The sequence below is a fragment of the Catharus ustulatus genome, chromosome 9, assembly GCF_009819885.2.
Source record: "Catharus ustulatus isolate bCatUst1 chromosome 9, bCatUst1.pri.v2, whole genome shotgun sequence".
Classification (NCBI taxonomy): Eukaryota; Metazoa; Chordata; class Aves; order Passeriformes; family Turdidae; genus Catharus; species Catharus ustulatus.
This window is the reverse complement of record NC_046229.1, coordinates 25725670-25744553: the sequence shown is the minus strand read 5'-3', so window position 1 is coordinate 25744553 and position 18884 is coordinate 25725670. Positions and strand designations below refer to the sequence as shown.

Below are 18884 nucleotides of genomic sequence, written 5' to 3'. Positions count from 1 at the left end.
GCTGCGAGCGCTCCGCTGCTGCTGCTGCTGCTGCTGCCGCCGCTGCTGCGCGGCTGCGGGGCCGCCCCCGAGCCGCCCGAGCCGCCGGAGCCCGAGCCCGAGCCGCCCGCGCTGCCCGAGTCGGCGCTGCTGCAGCCCACCGTGCTGCTCGCCATCCTCGCCCGCAACTCCGCGCACACGCTGCCGCACGTCCTGGGCTGCATCGAGAGGCTCAGCTACCCCAAGAGCCGCATCGCGCTGTGGTGAGGGCCGGGGGCGGTGCGGGGAGCGGGCTCTGCAGGCAGCCGGGAGGGACCGCCACACCCCGCCCGGGCAGCGCCGAGGGGCAGCGGCTGCGCCCACCCGGGGAGCCGCGGCTGGGCCGGGGGCGCCGGGGAGAGCTCGCCCCCCGTTCCGGGGTCCCCCCGCGTGTCGGGAGCGCGGTGACTGTGCCGGGAGCCGCAGGGAGATGAGTTATCCCAGCAAAGCTGGCCTGGAGCCTGGGAACATTCACCGCCGGAGCATGTGTCCAAATCCACAGGCACGGAGAACTCCGGCTGGGAGCGCGGGGCCGGCTCCCGGCTGGTAAATCCCGGGCTTTGTGGGAGCTGGTCGGGATGTTCCGGGGCTGGAGAGCGGGCGAGTGGGTAGGTGCTGGTGGGCATTGAAAGGAGCATTGTTGCCAGGCTGGAGGCTGGAAGATGGATTAAAAGATGTATTCAGAAATCGCAGCATGGGGGCAGCTGCGGCGGTCAACCAGGGGTCGGGATGGAGGAATTAGAGCAGTTTGGGAACTGGTCAATCTGCCTTTGCAAGGGGACAAAGGAAAAAAAAACTCTTTCAACCTGACATAAGTGTTGGGAGGAATAGGATTCCTTGGAAGAACCCCAAACAGATTTTCTTCCCTGTAGAGCCTGGTCCAAAATTCGCTGAATTCCGCGGTGGGACTCCAGTTAACTTAAAAAGTCAATGAAGTTTCGTTTAACTTTGAAGGGGCGTGGGGAAAACCTTTCCCCCAGTCCTATCACTGAAGTGTCATTAAACAGATGTTTCTCTGTGTGCTTCAGTAACATGGCTGTAATTTGTCTCCAAGTACAGGGCTCTGCAGAACATCAGTGCATGGAATTTTTCTCCCCCTTCTTTTCGTGTTGCAGGTGTGTAAAACAAGTCGTGCTATCAGGCCATATCTGGGGTGCCACACAGGTGTGGTGTGGAATCACAAGCTGGCGTGGCAGTGGGTAAATTCACATTGCTCTCTGTGTAGATCTGTGACTCCTCATTCATTTGTATCAGTGGGAATTTTGCCAGTTGAGATTTCCTTATAGCAGATGTGTATAAAAACAGATATTATCAGACCCCACATGGCCTGTGATTCAGCTGAGTTTGGTGTTTATAAAAACTCGTGGGAGTTGTAAGTGCAGTCCTGATCACCAAAGCAGAGCACATCCCAAAATGCCTCTCGCTGTACAAATGCATAGTAAGTTTTTTTGGGGCGTTTAAGTCCTGCAAATAATTGGTTTGCTCTACAACTTTTTCAGTACATTTCTTGCATTATCCTCGCTGGATGTAAGGTCTCTGCAATATTGTGTGAAGGTATTTGTGGGGACTTATGTTAAAATAACTTGAAATATACTGAGGTTCTTACAAGAAATCACTCTCTTTTTAAGAGGACTGCACATAGACACAAGGCATGTCTAAGCTGATGAAAATGTCAAGATTTATAAAATAAGAATGACTACAATTGTCACAGCCACTAGAAAAGAAGTTCTGAGTTGCTACAGAGAGTAAGAGATACCTGTGGGGTGGCAGTGGTTCCTTGGAGATGTTTAGCTCTGCTCCTCAGTAAGACTTGAGTTTTTCCAGAGCTGGGAATGTTCAGGACATGAAGTACCCTGCTCACATACAGTATCTATAAAGTCTCTTGAGAACAAGTGAAACCATTCAGTCCATTTCTGGAAGCACCTTGTGTTTCAGACAGATGAATTCCAAGGTTTACCTGTGTTCCTCTTTGCTGGGATAGCTTGGGGAGGAGGGCAGGGGAGTGGTGTTTGTCACAGATTTGCGTTCTTCTATTGCCACTTATATTCTATACCTGCATTTTCTTAAATCAGCATTTTAAAATGCCCAACCATAGGTCATGAGAATGAAAACTAAAAACATACATGGTCTCCCAAGGTCCCATATGCTCTGTCTGCACAGCTGGAGGGCTGAAATTGAGCAGTGGGTTCCTCTGGTGGATTTCTGGGGGGAAGTTTTATGAGTGACAGTAAAGATGGGTCACGAGGTAATGAGTTTGAAGCAGGCACTGAATTTCCTTTGTGTAGTCTATCAATCTCAAGCTTTGTTATCCTGGTACTGAGCAGAAGGTGTGCGCTGGGCAGCCTTGTGTTCCCTTCTTGGGTCTTAATTATGACTTAATTCTGAGCGTGGCAGTGAGCAGCTTTGGAAGGACTTGCCGGCTCCTAATGAGCCGAGCAGGCCATTTGGTGTGGGGCCAGCTGGCACCGAGGAGCCGTGGCCTCGCAGCGAAACCCTTCCTTCCCTTGCTCCCCTCCCCGGGAATCAGGAAGTTCCATCGAGCTCTCTCCTGGCCTGTGTTAACCCCGCCGGGGACTGCAGGCCGGGTCACCCTGGGACTGTGCTGGTGACTTCACGGTGGGAATTTCTGTGGGACGGCTCAGCTTTCTGTCCCGGCCCGGGCTTGGCCTTCAGGCGCCCCGGGAGCCTTTGGAGCCGGCCGTCCCGGTGGGGATGGCAGTCTCCCTGTTTATCCACAGAGCCCAGACTGGGTCTCCTGTCACCATGGAGGTGCGGTGCTGAAGGGAACAGCTGTCCCTTTGTGCAGGAGGAAGGCTTGCAGCCATCCCTCCGAGCGCCCAGATACCCACTGCTGTGGGGAACGGGCTGGGGCCCACAGCAGGAGAGAGCCTGAGGGAAAAAACCTGGCTCTTGGACCTAATTCCAGCTTTTTTTTATACCACAGAGGGTTCTTCTGACCTGCTGCTGGTGTGGCTGAGTTTCTCCCAGGGCTCCCTGTGCTCCCAGCCCAGCTGGAAACCTTGCAGGGAAAGTGTACAGCATTGTTTGTGCTGGGCTTGGAGAACTGCAAAGGGAGGGAAAGAGATCTTTATCTTGGACAAAAAAGACCCAGAAGTTACACAGTCAGCGTGCCCCAACCCTCTGTTTTTTAGCAGGCCGGGGTTGTGGGGTTTTATTTTGAGCTGTATCAATGCTGCCTGTTTATTTGAGATTGGTCAGTTAGAGGTACAGAGTGTTTGCTTGTCAGGAAGGTTCATCTTGGCTGCAGTAGACATGAAAGTGTGTGTATTCAGCAGTTTATCCCATTGCCTTACACTTTCCTTAGTCTCAGATTAAGTGATGGTACAGCAAAGCAAGTTGCCTGTAATTTCATCTTCTGCTTCATCTTAGTGGGTCATCTGCTGTCTCCTCTCTTAGGAACCTGGGGATGGAATGCCTGCATAAATGAGTTGGTGCTTGGGAGCAGTAATTAGGTCCTTTTGTGCTTGAAAATCTGTGCCTGCTTTGGGGATCAGCATATGCTTATGTTTCAGAAATGATAATGTGAACAATAGTGAGACAGGTGGAAAGCTGGACTAAATCCCAGCTGAGAGATGAGTGGATGTACTGTAACACAGCTCCAGTGAGGGAATAGTTTCGACTTAAAAGCACTGGTTGAAGCTGAAAATAGAAGCTGACGAGATCAGTGTAATAATGATATTTCATAATTATATATTATTAGACTGGAACTAGCTGATGATATCTGAGCATTTTCTTATTTTTTAACTGTTTACTTTTCAGATATGAAAAAGTTTCACATAGAGGGCAAACTCCAGTGAGATGCAGGGATCATTTAAAACTTCATTGGCTGTTATTGCTCACAGGGAAGTGCTGGCTTTCAAACACCCTGTGTTTTCTGTCCTTGTCGCCATTTGAGCAACGAGGTCACTTTAATCTTCATGGTCACTTTTAATCACTTAGGAATGCTGACATTCCAGTCTGCTGGCTCTGTCCACTGGTGTTTTGCATCCACTTCAGATGTGCTCACCTGTGCTGTGACGTCCACGTGGCAATATTAAAACATAGGTTTTAGAAATTAACTGACTTTTCACTTGGCTCGTCGTTTAAATTTTAATGGGATTTAGTTTCACGTTCGTATTTGTAAATACTTTATTTATTATGTAATTTTAGTAACAGTCATAGACTGAGGGGTCAAGAGAGAGATGGGACTTGCACAGCTTTGGAATTGCAATTCAGGTGATGTTCTCACTGTGCAAGATGTTGCAGAGAGTCTTTCTGCCAGAGAACTTGCATTTAGATGACTGCATCAAAAGAAAGAATAGGAATAAATACTTCCAGTTTCTAGCTGGGGAAATTGGGGTAAAAGGGTAGAGTAACCTACACGAGATTCTTGAATTTGTCAAGACTGGAGATAGAACCAAGAAATGTCAGTTATGAATACTTTCTTACTAAGGTAATTTTTACGCCAAGGTGCACTAAAATTACATAAAAATGGAAAACCAGGGAATGCTAAAGAACTGTTCCCATCCCAATATCCATAATCGCTTTTTTTTTTGTCCTTTGGCAAACTGAAGCAAATGGCATCATGAAATTATTCAGTAGAAACATTTGAAGGGAAGTCAGAAATTACTGCTGTGCCTTGCTGAGGTCTGCATGGCAAGACACAAACCACTCATCAGCTAAAAACTGTGCAGCTCTGCAGAGAAGCCATAAAAGAGGCGTGAGCTGTGTGATGGCAATGTGCAGGGTAGCAGGAGTTTCTTTATTTTTCCCTACTGTGGTCACAGATTGCCAGATTCTGATGCTTTTTTGACATTAAAAAGCATCTTGTCCTACACTGTATATTAGGCTCTACTAGACAGCAGTGAGGATATTGGGGTAACAGAAAAAAGGCAAAAATAATTTGGAATCACCTTAAAATGAATAAATGGCCCTCCAGAGGTACAGGGATAATACCATAAAACTGGTTTCTTGAAATGTGTAGGAGTTCTGTGACACTAGTGAGCATAGTACATTGTGTATGTTTAATTACTTTTTATATCTGAATTCTGCATGGTCTGTATCTCTGAAAATGCAACCATTTCTTTTGGCTGCTGTCTTTTGGCACCCACCTTTTGAGACAGGGGTCTACCCTGTTATCTGTGTGTCTGTCCCTTGTGTCATGAGCTGCCTGGTGCCTTGCAGTGCAGGTTGTGGGTTTAGAGACTGGAATCCAATAAAATAATCTGTTGCCCAAAAGAAGCAGCAGGACAGAGTTCAGTAGCAGAGGCTGTTTATGATAACCCTTTGGATATTGTCAGAGGTCAGGAAGATCTAGTTTTCAAGATTATTTTGTCTTTTTTCATAAGTAGGGGTGAGAGGACCTCAAGGAGTCATCTGTTCATTCCTGCCCAGGACAGGATCCCACTTCATGCCTTGTCTTTCCTGCAGGGTTGGGATTCCTCATCCAGTCCAGGCTGCCCTGCTTGTGCACTGGCCTGTCTTTTGAGCCACCTTCAGCTGTGGGGTAGGTGGGAGGCAGCTGTGGGTCCAAGGACCAGCTGCAACCAATATTGGCTGTTGATTTGCCCCTTGGAAAAGAAAAGAAAAAAAAAAAGGCCAGTTTCACTTGTACTTGGCACACCAGCTCTTTGAGCTCGTATTTCTGGCAAATCTGGGAGTAGGGATCAGTTAGGTCTGATCCAGGGGGCAGCCTGCCCAATTCCTGCTGTCATCTTCATGTTACAGAGCTCTCTCCCCTTCCCAGTGCTTCTCCAGCTGAACTGATGCATGGATCTGCTAGGATGGTTAGTGCTGGAATGCACCTCCACAGGCTGGCTGGTCCCTGCTCTAAGCCAGCTCTGGTGAAGGCTGCCTAGCACTGTTTCAGTTCAGGTTTTTGATGTCTCCAGGGATGGAGGCTCTGCAATCCCTGGGCAGCCTGTCACTGTCAAGGACTGTCTTGGAAATTCATGTGGGCTGAGGGTGGCAGACCTTTGGGATAAAGGCTGTTATTCCAACCACTTTTTCTCCTTTATCTTTCACATTTTTTTGTTAAATGGAACACACCTGGTCACTGCCCATCAGATTCCTGAGGAAGGGACCCCAGGTGTCTGAGTGCAGCTGAAGAGGGGCCAGTCCCTGGGTTTGGCAGGGCCCTTCCTGAGGAGACCAAAACAGGGATTTGTGCTGAGCCAGAGATTAAAAGGCTTTTTTGATCTCTTACGTAAATTATCACATACCTGCAATTATTTATCTGAGTCCCTTGGGACTAAAAGTCTTCATGCATTGGGTCAAGATTCTCTAAAAACAGATCTGTGGTGCACATGGTGTGCAGAACATCTCCCAGCACTGCTGCTGTATCTCATCCCAGAAGGCTCATCTGGGCTACAGGGTCGAGAGAGAACTGAGATGATGTAGGGTGCTGTCTGTCAGAACCTGGAATTTCCTTCCTGTGGGATGATGTCTCAGACTTTGTATTATTGCAGTCTATTTCTGTGCATCTCATTTCCTTTATTCTGGTCAAACATTGTGCACGTTGATGGTGCTCATGGCCAGGGGTGGATTACAGCTAAATGGGACCCACATGCACCAAAATTTCAGGGTAAAGAAAGATAGGAATTTAAAAAAAATGGTGTTCTCTATGAAGTGGATTTTTTGCCCTCTTCTGTAAAATGCCTGACTCCTTCATACAGGCATGTGCCACTCTGATCCACTCATCAGTTTAGAAAACACAATTCTTTTTTGAATACGTACAGTGCCTGAATCCAGTTTCTAAGCATGAAATGATTCGTTTTGGTTGTGTATGCAGGCACATGCATTTGTCTGTATGTCTACATCTGGGCCTTTGGGCCAGAGCACTTTTGTTACTGTAAAATGATGCCAGTTTTCTTTCTGGAAAAGCTGACAAGAGACTAATAACAACATGTTGATTTTAAACTTCTTCCATCTGACTGTGGATCTGCTATATACTTTCAAATGGAGTTCAGTCACATCAAGTTTTATGTGAACCACTTAGGTTTTGATAAAGTTTTGCAACATACCACCTTGTTCCTCCTCTTGACATGATGTGGAACTGCTAAAAAAAGGCTAAATTTTGTACTTGAGACTGAATTCACTGCAGAGGACTGAAATTATGCTAATGGCCTATAAAGCGGAATTTCTTGTATTTCTTTGGGAGAAGGGTTGCTTGTTTGAGGTAGCTGTTAGACGTTTTGGGAAGTGAAATTCTACTCATGAGTGAAGGCTGCTTTCGTTCTGACCAATTGTTCAAGTAGTCAGTATGTTTTTCCCCTTACTAACATGTAGAATCAGGTGAAACAGCATGAAAGCTGATAGTGGTGGGAATATGCCTTCACCAAAGTCTGTCCTTGCTTTTTCTAGGGATTTATTAAAACATAGATGTTGATGGGATCTTTGTATATCGTGTTGCCTGAGTGGTGGTAATACATGGAATAAATAGATTTTCAGCTATTTACCTTTATTTACCTTTCATTCTGTCTGGATGGACTGATAGGAATGAGACACCTGTTCTAAAGATAAGCAGATCTTGATCTGGACAAGGATTTTGAGGCTGTCCACCCTGGAGAACAGCCATGAGGATCTAAATTCATGCTGAAGCAGAAGATAGTGGGAGTCCATGTAAACTACAGTGCCATGGTAGGGCTCACTTAAGCTTTTTCACATTAGTTTTGTAAGGCTTCAGCCCCAAAAGGAAATCGTTTGTTGGAATTTTTTTTGTTTTGTTTTTTTAAAATATTTTTCCCTGTAAGGAAGAAAAACATGAATTATAATTATGCTTTTTTTTCTCCTTTCCTCACACAGAGTACAGGCTTCCCTTGATTCTAAAAGGATTGTTTGCTTAGTTTTGATCTCTCTGCAGAGGGAAAGTTATGTGTTCATAACAGCCTGGTTTGAATTTTGCCCAGTGGCAACAGTGAGGTTGTATTACCTGGGAAGGGTTAGTTTATATCCTGAAGCTGATAGCAGGTGTTTATCTCTTCAGTTAGCAGGTCAGAACCTTGATTTTGCTGCTGGCTCAGCAGCTGCTCTTAAAATGGGTGTTGAATTGTACCTTTAGGGGTAGAATGAGAATTTAAGGTTGTCATTTGAGTTATTTCCTCAGAACTTTCAATCGTTCTTGTCCTTACAAGGTACTTGGGAAAATTTAGGGTCAGGTCAGATGGGATCTGGTTGAAAATGTCTCTACTCATTGCAGGGAACTTGGTCTGGGTGATATTTAAGGGATCCTTCTCACCCAAACCATTTCAGGATTGGAGGAGAAGGCTGTTTTCCAGCATTCCTACTTTGAACTGCTAATTGTGACAAGGAAGGTAAATGTTAAAACTCTGACAAATGCAAACCCTTTGTTGGTTTTGTTTTGGTTGGTTGGTTGGTTGATTTTTTCCTGTGTTTTTTAGCTCAAATATGTGAATTATTCCCTGCCAGACTTCTGCTGAGTGAACTTAAGCAAGTTCCTGTAGCTGGACTGCTGTATCATTAGATAATCAGAATCCTGCTTTAGGCAAGTCATAAAAAGATGTTAGCTAGGAAGTGTGATTTTGGACAGGAAAAGCTGTGGGAGATCTCTCCTGTTCCCACAGTTTATGTCTAGAAGGCAAAAAACATGAGCTGTAAAGCTTTGCAGCAAGACTCTTCTCTGTCCATCAATCATCAGCACTCCTCAGTGAGGAAGCAGAAATGTTACATCCTCTTTGCATCAAAAAGAGAACCAGAAAAAGTGTGTAAGTGAGATTGAAACGTGGTTCAGTGTGTGCTGCAGGAGCAGAGCGGGTGCTGAGCTTGTCCTTGGTTGCACTGCTCCAGGGAGCTGCTTTGCCTTTTCCTTGGGGTGTTCGGAGTGTGTCCTTGGCTGCTGGTAGCCCCCCTTGTGGTTCATTGAGGGTGTGTTTTTATTCTTGCAAACTCTTCTTAAATGAAGGCAACAAATACATTCCTGTAATCTAATCAGAACTTGTAATTAACACCATAACTCATAAAGACAATGACAAAAATATTTACAGTTCATTGAAAAGAACAGCAGTCACATGCAGAGGTCACTACACTACACAAAAATCCTAATTAAAAAAAAACGCATTGAAAGATATGTCAGCATAGGAGCTACATGATTAAGGTGAAGATGTATGTTTTCATTTTGGAAAAACAGTAAAAGGCAAGCTATTTCTCTTTTCTGTAAACTGAAGAATTAAAAGGAATTCTAGTGTCTTCAGTGTCTACATTTTATTTCTCCTTAATTCTTGGCTACAATTGGCTAGAATTACCAGTGGGAGAAGTAGCTGGAATAGCTTTCAGGTTTGGAAATCTAAATATTCATGGATCTGTTTTACTGATGGGTTGTACAGGCTTAAAAAGTCAGGAGGAGAAGTGATGTCAGTAGGAAGGGAGCAAGGTCAGATAATCTCCTGTGTTATAGACATGATCCCTTGGTGCCTGAGGGATTCAAGTGAAGTTAGGTCTTGGGAGTGGGAAGTTTTGAGAAGTCCAGTTACTTCTGCAGATCCTACAGATGGAGAAAAGGGCTGATGATAGTGGATATGACCTTGTGATGCCCCTGGATTGGACTGGGATTCCTTAGAGGGTTGAGATGAGAAGCAAGATTTGGAGATGGGAATTTTCTGGTTCTGCTTGCTGGCAGAGTTGGGAACCAGGTTGGTGTTGACTTGGCTGGATGGCATTTTTCTCTCTTAGCATGTGCAGGGGATTTCTGGCAGCACTTAGCTAGAGTTTGTACTTTTAGTGCCTGGAACTCGATAGCTTCTCTAGTTTGGCTTGGTTCCAGCTCCTTTCAGACAGGGGAGGGATGTTGGTGGAGGTGAATCCTTTCTGTTACCTTTTCCTACACAGGACAGCTTAGGTGAGGGTTGGAAGTTCTAAGCTGCTGTAAACTGAGATATCAGCAGGTTATTCAGCCCCTGGAGGTTCAGGGTAGGGACCAAGCATTGCGTGTGCTCTGTGCTTTGTATCTGGTTTAGCACAACCAGTTACTGGAACAGAGCAGTAGCCCAGTAGTGTGCTCATTTTTCCCAGTCCTACTCCCTTAGCATTACTTGACTCATTCACATAAATCAGTCTCTGGATGCTGCTGGTGTTTGCTCCAGATAATATGTGCTCCTTCAGTACGAAGCTCTGGATGGGGTTTCCATTTATTTGTGTCTGGGATGGGCTCCAGGGTTTTGGAGGAGCCTACCCAGACTGCTCTAAATTGGTTGGTAGAGAATAATAATTGCTTTTGGGTCTTTTGCCTCCTCAAATATTTTCTTCCTCTGGCTCTGGCTGTCAGAGACTATGGTTGCACTCATTTTTCAAAACACCAGTCTGAAATAAGTTCAGTGTGTGTGACTGGAATATGAAAATGTCACTGGTGCTAAATACTGTCTCTTAATTTATGACTTCATTTTTTTTACTTGAAGCAGGATTTGAATAGAAATTATCATATATAATTTTAAATGGAAATTAAGTTACTGAGTGTGTTTGTGGTACAGGTTTTATCACTCCTGACATTCAGTTGCTCCCTTTATTTCTCACATAAACAAGTTATTGCTTCCACAAAAACTCTTGTCAATGAGATGTTATTTCAGACCAGTGAGCTCATGGCCGTCTGCTGGCAGAACTCTGCTCTGACTTAATACAAACGAAGGCTGCTGCCAGGATTTTTTGCCTAATACCTGAGCCTTGAAGGCAGCTCTGTTTCACAGAGCAAGAATTGAGCTGCTGTCAGTGGTGCTTCCAGCAACCTTGCCTACAAACTTCCCATCTGGCTTTTTGGATGAGCCTGTCTTTGTGTATGTGGTGCAGAATTAAGGGGGGAGGAGTTCAGGGCTAGGCTGGGCCTAAGCAGGAGTTTCTTTTCTACACTCACCAATTCATTGTGCAGTGATGTTGGTTGATTCTAGCTGTAGAGAGCTTCAGTCACCTTCAGCTTTGTTCTGTTGTGCTATTGCATGGTGGGGAGCATGTTGGAGCATGTGGATCAGGATCACAGGTGACAGCCAGAATAAAGTCAGTGTCCCACAGAGATCTGCTGAGGGGAAATGTGCTTCAGCTCTTTTACCTCTCCAAGAGAGTGAGCTCTCCAAGGGGAAATGATGGTGTGTTACATCTCCCAGCAGTAATCACCCACCTGACAAAAGTGACCAGGCTCCTGTAACTCCTGCAGATGTGTGGCTTGTTGGGTACTACAGGGACAATTTTGGGATAACTCAGAGGTTAAGGAAAACATCTGGTTCTAACAGTTTGGACACACAGCTGGATCAAACCTCCAGCCTTTCCTCCTCAGGAGGATGTATTTCTTTCAGGTCTGCTGACCCAACAAAGGTATATTTCTTCCAGTTCTGTGCTGGCATAGAAGTTAAAAATATACTTAGAAGAAACCAAAATAAAGAGCTCAAAACCCTAGATTTCAGCTCATTAGATCTTGTATTGGGTTACATGCTGTGAAGAGGTTAATGAAACCTTTTAAAAACAAGAGTTCTACCCAGTTGCAGCCACTGATAAACTGGCAGAAGTTCAAGAGCAGAATGATTTCTCAAAGGAGACAGAACCAGCCTCTCAGTTTTTCCATGCACTATTGTTATTTTATGTATTTAAGAAATCCCTCTAGTGACCTGGTATTTCTATGATATATCAGCTGTTTCCTTGCAAGCTGATGTTGCACATTACTTGCTGCTATTGTGTAGATTTGAGATGAAGCTGTTGAGGGATTATTTGAAAGGCTTCAGAAGAAGGATCTGAGATGGTTTCACATACAAATAATTTTTTAAAAAAAAGTGCTGGGATTTTGGTTTTTTTTCTTTTGGGTTGGAGTTTGGTGAGGATTTTTCAGTAGGTTTTTGATTTATTTTTGGGGAGTTTTTTGGTGAGTTTTTTGTTTTGTTGAAGTTTTTTTTTGAGTCAAGCAGGCGATGGTAAGTCTTTGAATTCCATGTGGGACTGTTAGCTGATGCTTTGCCTACACTGTGCAGTAGATCATATTAAATGATCTGTTGAACACCTTTGAACATAACTCCCAGAAACTTAATAGCTTGAGCAAATAAAGTCAGCCATTAGGTTTCAATTTGCTGATACATCACACCTCTGTGTAAACCCCAAAGTCTTCAAAGACAGTCTATGTTATTTTGTATGTGGGTGCATATTTTGTAGTATATAAGAAGTTTTTGCATAGTATCTGCTGTTCCTGGGAAGTGCAGGGTTGGGATGGTGTTTACACCTGGGAAAGGGAGGGCCTGGGACTGGATTCCTGCATGCTCAGCAGAGGGACTGTGGGTTCCTTGAAACTGGACATTCTCTGCTCTTTCATTCCTACCACAGCAGTGCCTTGTGCTGAGGTATTCCAAAAATTCCATTTTCCAGCCTTTGAAATTGCCTCAGAGCCCCCGGGAGCTGAGATGTCCAGGCCTGGGAATGCTGCTGGACAAGTGCTGTGATGCGTGCGAGGGCTCCTGGGCTGGAGCATGTCCCTGACATGTCCCTGTCCCCTGAGGGAGCAGCCAAGTCCAACAGCTGCAGGTGTGCTGGGGCAGGAACGCACTTTATCATGTGCATTTCATCCCCTGGAATGGAGATAGCTGAGATGGGAATCATTCCCATTGGAAAACAGCATGGTTGGGAACCTTGCTCTGCAGAATAAAGGCACATGTGCGTTTTTCAGAGTTTCTAGTTGCCCAATTTCCTAGGAACTGGCTGCTGAAAGACCTAAGTGCCCATTTCCTCTCTTTATTTACATCCAGGCAGTGATGGGGGAAAAAACTACCTATCCTCAAACTGTGCATCTGTGGTCAGGATTAAACCCTAAAGAGATAAATTGTGCATTTGCATTCTTCTCCACACCACACTTGCTGATGCAACCTTGGCTCTCCCAGAGATTTGCCCATGCTCCCTGAGATTCTCCTCTCCAGTGACTGCTCCCTGAAATCCACACAGAGAGAACAGACCAGCAGAAGGGAGAATTTGTGGTGTGTGCTGCAAAGGAAGGAATCCCATCTGCCAAGTGTCCCTCTGTTTTCATGGTCCCATTTCCTTAGCTGGGGATGGGAAATGTACAGTATTGCTTAGAGAGGGCTGCAGAGCCTTTAGCTTACAAGATCAGAGTTAAGACCTCACTGATTTTCTTTGTCTTCTCTTTAGCATTAAGTCAACCATCAGCACAGCACCAGTTTTCCATCACTTTGAGTCCAGTCAGTCTTTTCCAAGAGAGAATGTGTTCTGACCCTGGCATCTGTAGCATGTCCTGTGTGTTGACCCCACAGCAGCCATGTGTCCAGCACATGTGTGTCCATAGGAGAAGAGAAGCTGTGTGGATTTCTGTATTCCCAAGTGAAATATGAGATCACAAATTGAAGAGACTCAGATCCAGAAATTTTAGCTCACCCAAAGTATTGGGAATTTAAAGTAGAAATACTTTGCTTTTCGTTTTTTCCACTTCTCTCCAGTACTAGTACTTCACTGCTTTAAAACTTAAACCCTAAAAATCAGGAACCCCATATCCAAAAACCCAGTGTTGGGTTTTTTTCAGTGCTGGAGGCAAAATACTTGGATGGGAGGAGAGATTTTTGTCTGTGAGTTTGCTAGTTTCTTGAAAGCAACACAAAGGAAAAGTTGTTATTACCATGGCCACAAATTTACCACTAGTCTGACAAGTACTCTGTGAATTCACTAAGTAAACTGCTCTATAAAAGCTGAATATCTGTAGTTTATTTCAGTGTGTATTTTGGAAGGAGTGTTAGCTTATTTTATCATTCCCAGCCCTGACACCCACTCCTTTTTTTTTGTGAAAATCCATTAATCTTTTTGGTTTTGTTTTTCTCTCTGTAAAATGAAGCTATAGTGCTGCCTCAGTGCAAGGTTGAGAGCCTTGCTGTGGGTTTTAGGGGCCTCTGACCTCTGTGATTCACATCACCTCATTCCCAGAGATACATTGCAGATGAGTACACTTAGCCATTCAAATCAAGAACACTGTAAAATCTATCTGGAAAAAGTTCAGAAGATTTTAATTGATAAATTCACTATTTCATCCTAGCAGAGTGGTGTTTGTTGTGTTTTCCTTCCCTCCTTGTTTTGAATCCTGTCAGCATATGAAGTTGTCACCTTCTCAGCTGTTTCTTCATCTGCAATGGAATGGACAAAATTACATCCTGGAAAACTCTCTACTTCATCTGTAAAGGTTAAATATATTTTTCTCTGCTTGGCTGCAGTGATGATATTTCTATTCTCTTAAATATGTATAAAACATTTGCCAGCAAATACGACATAATCCATTTATTTTCAAGCAGTGTACCATTCCATGCAATTCAGAGAACCACTGTTTTCCAGGGTAACTGGCTACTTGAGGAAAAATTAGGCCAAAATTACGAAGTCTCAAGTTCCATGCTGGCTTCAGCAAAGTCAAACTCTAAAATAACTCACTGATGACTGTAAGTGTTAGTTTAGTGTTGGTGAAAGCAAAGTTTGCCATAAATTCCTTTGTGCCAAGAGAAATCTGTGCCAGGGAGAGAGTAATGAAACCTGCTGTGTTTGTGTGCTATGAATTTGCAGTGGAGCAGGGGAAATGTCTGGTCTGATGTTGTTAAATACTCTGTGTTCTAGATGTGTCTTGTAGGTTCACAGATGCTTTGGTTGGGTTATTAAACTGCTGATTCTAAGAGCTGGTTGGATCTCAGTGTTGACACTTTTAGCTCTGCTTTTTTGTTGCTGATTCCTTGGTCCCAGGATATGGGAAGTTAAATGAGTTTTGTATTTCTGGGTTACATTTCATGAGTGTTCTCTGAAGCTCTGATGACCCTTGAAAAAGCAACAATCTGATAATCCTCAGTCTGTGACTCGCTCAGGTGCTTTATCCTCTGGGTGTTTGAAGCAGGAGTGGAACAAACTGTACCCTGGGCAGCACCCTGGTGCCTCACACAACCTCTGTGTGCTTGGGTGGAGGGGGGACCCTGCTTTGTGCAGGTGGCAAAGAGGAGGGTCTGCAAATTGCTTGGAAGATGGACACAGAGGGAAGGTCAACCCCCAAATGCCAAACTCATTTTAACATTTAAGTCAGTGCAGTGAAGGTACGGTGTGGTGAAGAGCCTGAGCTTCCTGGAGACATTGAAGTGCTTGGAAATGGGGTCTGAATTAATTCAGTCCACGAAGGGGGCATGAGTAAGTCCCTAAAGCCTGAGTGGTGAGTGCTGTGTTATGTAAGATCACAGAAAGTGACCTTAAAGCTCATCCAGTCCCACCCCCTACCCTGGACAGGGACACTTTCCACTGTTCCAGGTTTTTCCAAGCCCTGTCCAACCTGGCTTTGGACACTTCCAGGGATCCAGGGCAGCCACAGCTTCTCTGGGCACCCTGTGCCACCCATACCACCCTCACAGAGAACAGTTCCTTCCCAATATCCCATCTAACCCTGCCCTCTGGCAGTGGGAAGCCATTCCCTGTGTCCTGTCACTCCAGACCCTTGTCCAAAGTCATTGTTCAGCTCTTTTGTAGGTGTGCTCCACTGGAATGACAGCCTGGCTCCCAAACTGTCTCCTCCAATGGTTATCCTTTGGATTGGGAAAACCTCTTCCCTGCTATAGAGGTGAAAGCTCTGCAGCCCTTTGGCATTTTATCATTCAGAGACAGTGGAACCATGCTGAGCATCTGATGTATTTAATTTTAATTTTCTTGCATTACCTTTTGTGTATGGTTCTTTTTAATGTTAATGCAAACCGTAAAGCTGCTGCATGTGGCTTGACTTAAAGACAGATTGTCCTGACCTGCACTCGTCATTTCCTTCCATTTCCTGACCATATGGCAGGCAGCAGCATCGTGGCGTATGTGTCTTGTGGACAATGTTAGCTTCCTTCAGGTGGCTCCCACCAACAGCAGCACCTTGGATATCTTTGGATTGACTTGGAGAGAATGTGGGTGGATTTCATGCCTCTATTTCCAGGAGCATCTGGTACATGGCTAACTTCTGCTACTGTGTTTTGAAGTTTCTTTACTTGTTTTTGGTACTGTGGATCAGACTGAAAAGTGTTTTTAAATTCTTTTCCTTTGCTGGAGAGAGGTGTTAGCCCTGTGAATTCTTGGAAAACCAGGTTGAATGGGGCTTGGAGCAACCTGGTCCAGTGGAAGGTCCTGGTCCATGGCAGGGGATGGGACTGGACGGGCTTTAAAGGCCCCTTCCAACCCAAGCCATTTAGGATTCTCTGCCTTCCCATCAGCCACACACCGGAGTGACTTAAGAATGAGCCTCAGCAGGTGACAATTCAGTAGGATCAATAATGCAAATCTTACTGGCTGTGATGTGACTTGCCTATGAGATAGCACCTGGAGCCCATGCTGGAGGTTAGGGTCTGTGTCTGAGCTGTGCTCTTCCCAGCATTCACCAGGAGCTCTTGGACCAGGATTTCTCCTGATTTCTACCAGCATGTTCTTGTTTCCTTGTTCATGGCTGGCTGGGTGGCCCAGGACTGCTGTGCTACATGGTGAGGGTCAGGCTGGCCATGGACAGATCAGTCCCACTCCTTGCCTCACCTCATGCTGTGCTGTAGGTAAAGCCTTGAATCATAGATCATTAAGATTGGAAAAGACTTAATGGACACAGTGGTCTGGCTGTAAAAGGGAAGATAACCTTTCCCTTGCCTGCAGACTTGGCTGATCCCTGCAGAATCACAATTACAGAATGGGATTACAGAATACCTTGAGTTGGAAGAGACCCATAAGGGTCATGGAGTCCCACTCCCTGCTCCTCACAGTGGTACCTAAAACTAAACTTCACTGAGAACCTCCTTGAACTCAGGGTTGGTGACATGACTTCCCTGGGGAGCCTGTACAGTGACACCCCTCTCAGTGAACTTTCTTCTAACAGTCCAACCTGACCTCCCCCTGGTGCAGCTTCACTCTGTTTTCTCTTGGCCTATCACTGGTCACTGGAGAAAGCAGTCTCCGTCCTTGGAAACATTCAAAAGCCATCTGGGCAACCTGGTCTTGGTGGCCCTGCTAGAGGAAGGGGAGCATGATGACCTCCAGAGTTCTTCCTGTGATTCTTGTGGTGCTGAATTACCAGTCCAGGGGTCATGTTGGAAAGCCCCAGTGCAGCAGTGGGGTTTGCTGCCCCTTGGGACAGCCCTGGGGCTTGAAAGAGGAGGTGCTCCAGCCCAGGAGGAAGGACACCTGCCTGCAGGCTTGCTGTGTTCTAGGGCAGTGCCTTGAGAGATACAAGATGTAAAACATGGCAGCTCTTCTCCTTGTGAAGAATTTGTTACAGATCCATGGTTGATTTTTCTTGATGTGCTTCCTGCCTGTATTTTGAAAGCAGATTCTGTGCTAGTATTTTCATCCCAAAGGTAATTGACTTGTTTGTACAGAAACTATAGAAGAAGCAGTCAAAAAATTTACTTCTGTTTCTGTTCCTCTGTGTCTGTATTACATGTTATAAACACCTGGGATTTTATCATCCTTAAAGTTGCCCAGTTTTCCTGCAAGCAGCCAGTAATTCGCAGCCTGCTGAGGAGAGCCAGAGTGTTTATGATGTGCCTGTGCCAGCCTTGGCCCTGTTATCTTGCTCTGTAAGAATAAACTGAAGTTATTCTTAGTGTCTAAAGCTCTGTGAGTTTCTGGGTGCACAGACAGCTCGTTGTGCTGCCTGCTGGGACAGTGCTGGGGATCACACAGTGAGGTTTTAGCAGGCAGTCTTGATAGGGAGGATTTTGGCTCTGACCCTTCCAGCAGCAGTGAAAGGGGAATGGTATTCCATCGGCTGAGCGTAAACCAAACATGTTTTTCCTTTGCAGCATAGCAAACTTTGACTTGGGTATGGCAGATTTTTTTTTTTACCTTTCACAAGCAAACTAGAAATCGTTCACACACATCTGCTGATCACAGTGTGAAAACTACTGTTTTCAAGCTACCCTGAGGTTGAATTCCTTTGGAAAAAGTCTCACTGACTTTGTCTGCTTCTGTAATCACAGAATCACGGAAGGGTTTGGGTTGAAACAGACCTTTAGTCAGTCCCATCCCCTGCCATGGGCAGAGACCCTTTCCACTAGCTCAGGTTGTTCTAATCCCAGCCTGACCTTGAACACTTTCAGGGATGGGGCAGCCACTGCTCTGGGCAACATTGGTAATAAGATACCTGGTACAACACACCATGAGGATAATCAGCTCTAGGGCAGGGATGGAATTACTCTTCCTTCCTGGGCTTAGGTTGGTCTGTGTTCTGTATTACCCATTCTTGGTGGGAGCACTGCAGATAATTGGGGTGGAAAGTGTTTCCCTGCATACACAGTGAAAAAAACCTTAAATTGTTGTAACTGCTTTTGCCTGTGCAAGGCAAACCTGGAGCTCTCTCTCGGGGTCCAAACCTTTAAACTTGGCATGGCTGCCTGTGTGAGAGCAAAAAGAGCTGTTAGATTGACAACAGCCCTGTGCGTGTTGACGGCAGCACTGGGATTTCTCCATGTGCCTGTAACAATCCATTCATCTGGCACATGCTGCTGCAGCCCTCTCGGTGCCCAGACAGTGAGCCCTTTCATGGAGAAATGCAGAGTCATATTTCTGAGTGCAAATTAGCCAGGGGATTGTTAGTAGTGTGGGCTTGGCTAAGCTCATTTCTGTGAGCGGCTCTGGCGCTGGAGCAGGGAAGGTGTGGGCAAGACACCCCGTGCGTGCTGCCAGCAGACAGGGGAGCCCAGGGCTGGCCCCCCTGCTCTCTGGGGGGACGGCTTACACACAGGGCCAAGTGGCCTTCAACCAAATGTCCTCCAGTTTGACTTGCTGTCTCTCACAATTGGACTTTTCCATAGGGTGGTGCATCAGGAATATAATGCTTTGGCACGGGGCTCATTGTCCTGTGTGCCCCAGGAGTGCTAAGGAACAGTCCCAGCCTGCTGGGAGCTGCT

At 45.5% G+C, this 18884-nt stretch overlaps 1 protein-coding gene across 2 annotated transcripts in view; it reads left to right on the top strand.

The window, feature by feature from the left end:
- COLGALT2 (collagen beta(1-O)galactosyltransferase 2) overlaps nucleotides 1-18884 on the top strand; it is a 49070-nt gene that overhangs the window by 3387 nt on the left and 26799 nt on the right. The window contains exon 1 of one of the 2 annotated variants that reach the window (XM_033067099.1): nucleotides 87-242. The exons of the other annotated variant lie outside the window; for it this stretch is intronic. The gene's annotated coding sequence lies outside the window, so the exon portion shown is untranslated. Of the gene's footprint in view, nucleotides 1-86; nucleotides 243-18884 lie in introns of those variants that run through there. 2 annotated transcript variants of the gene reach the window in all.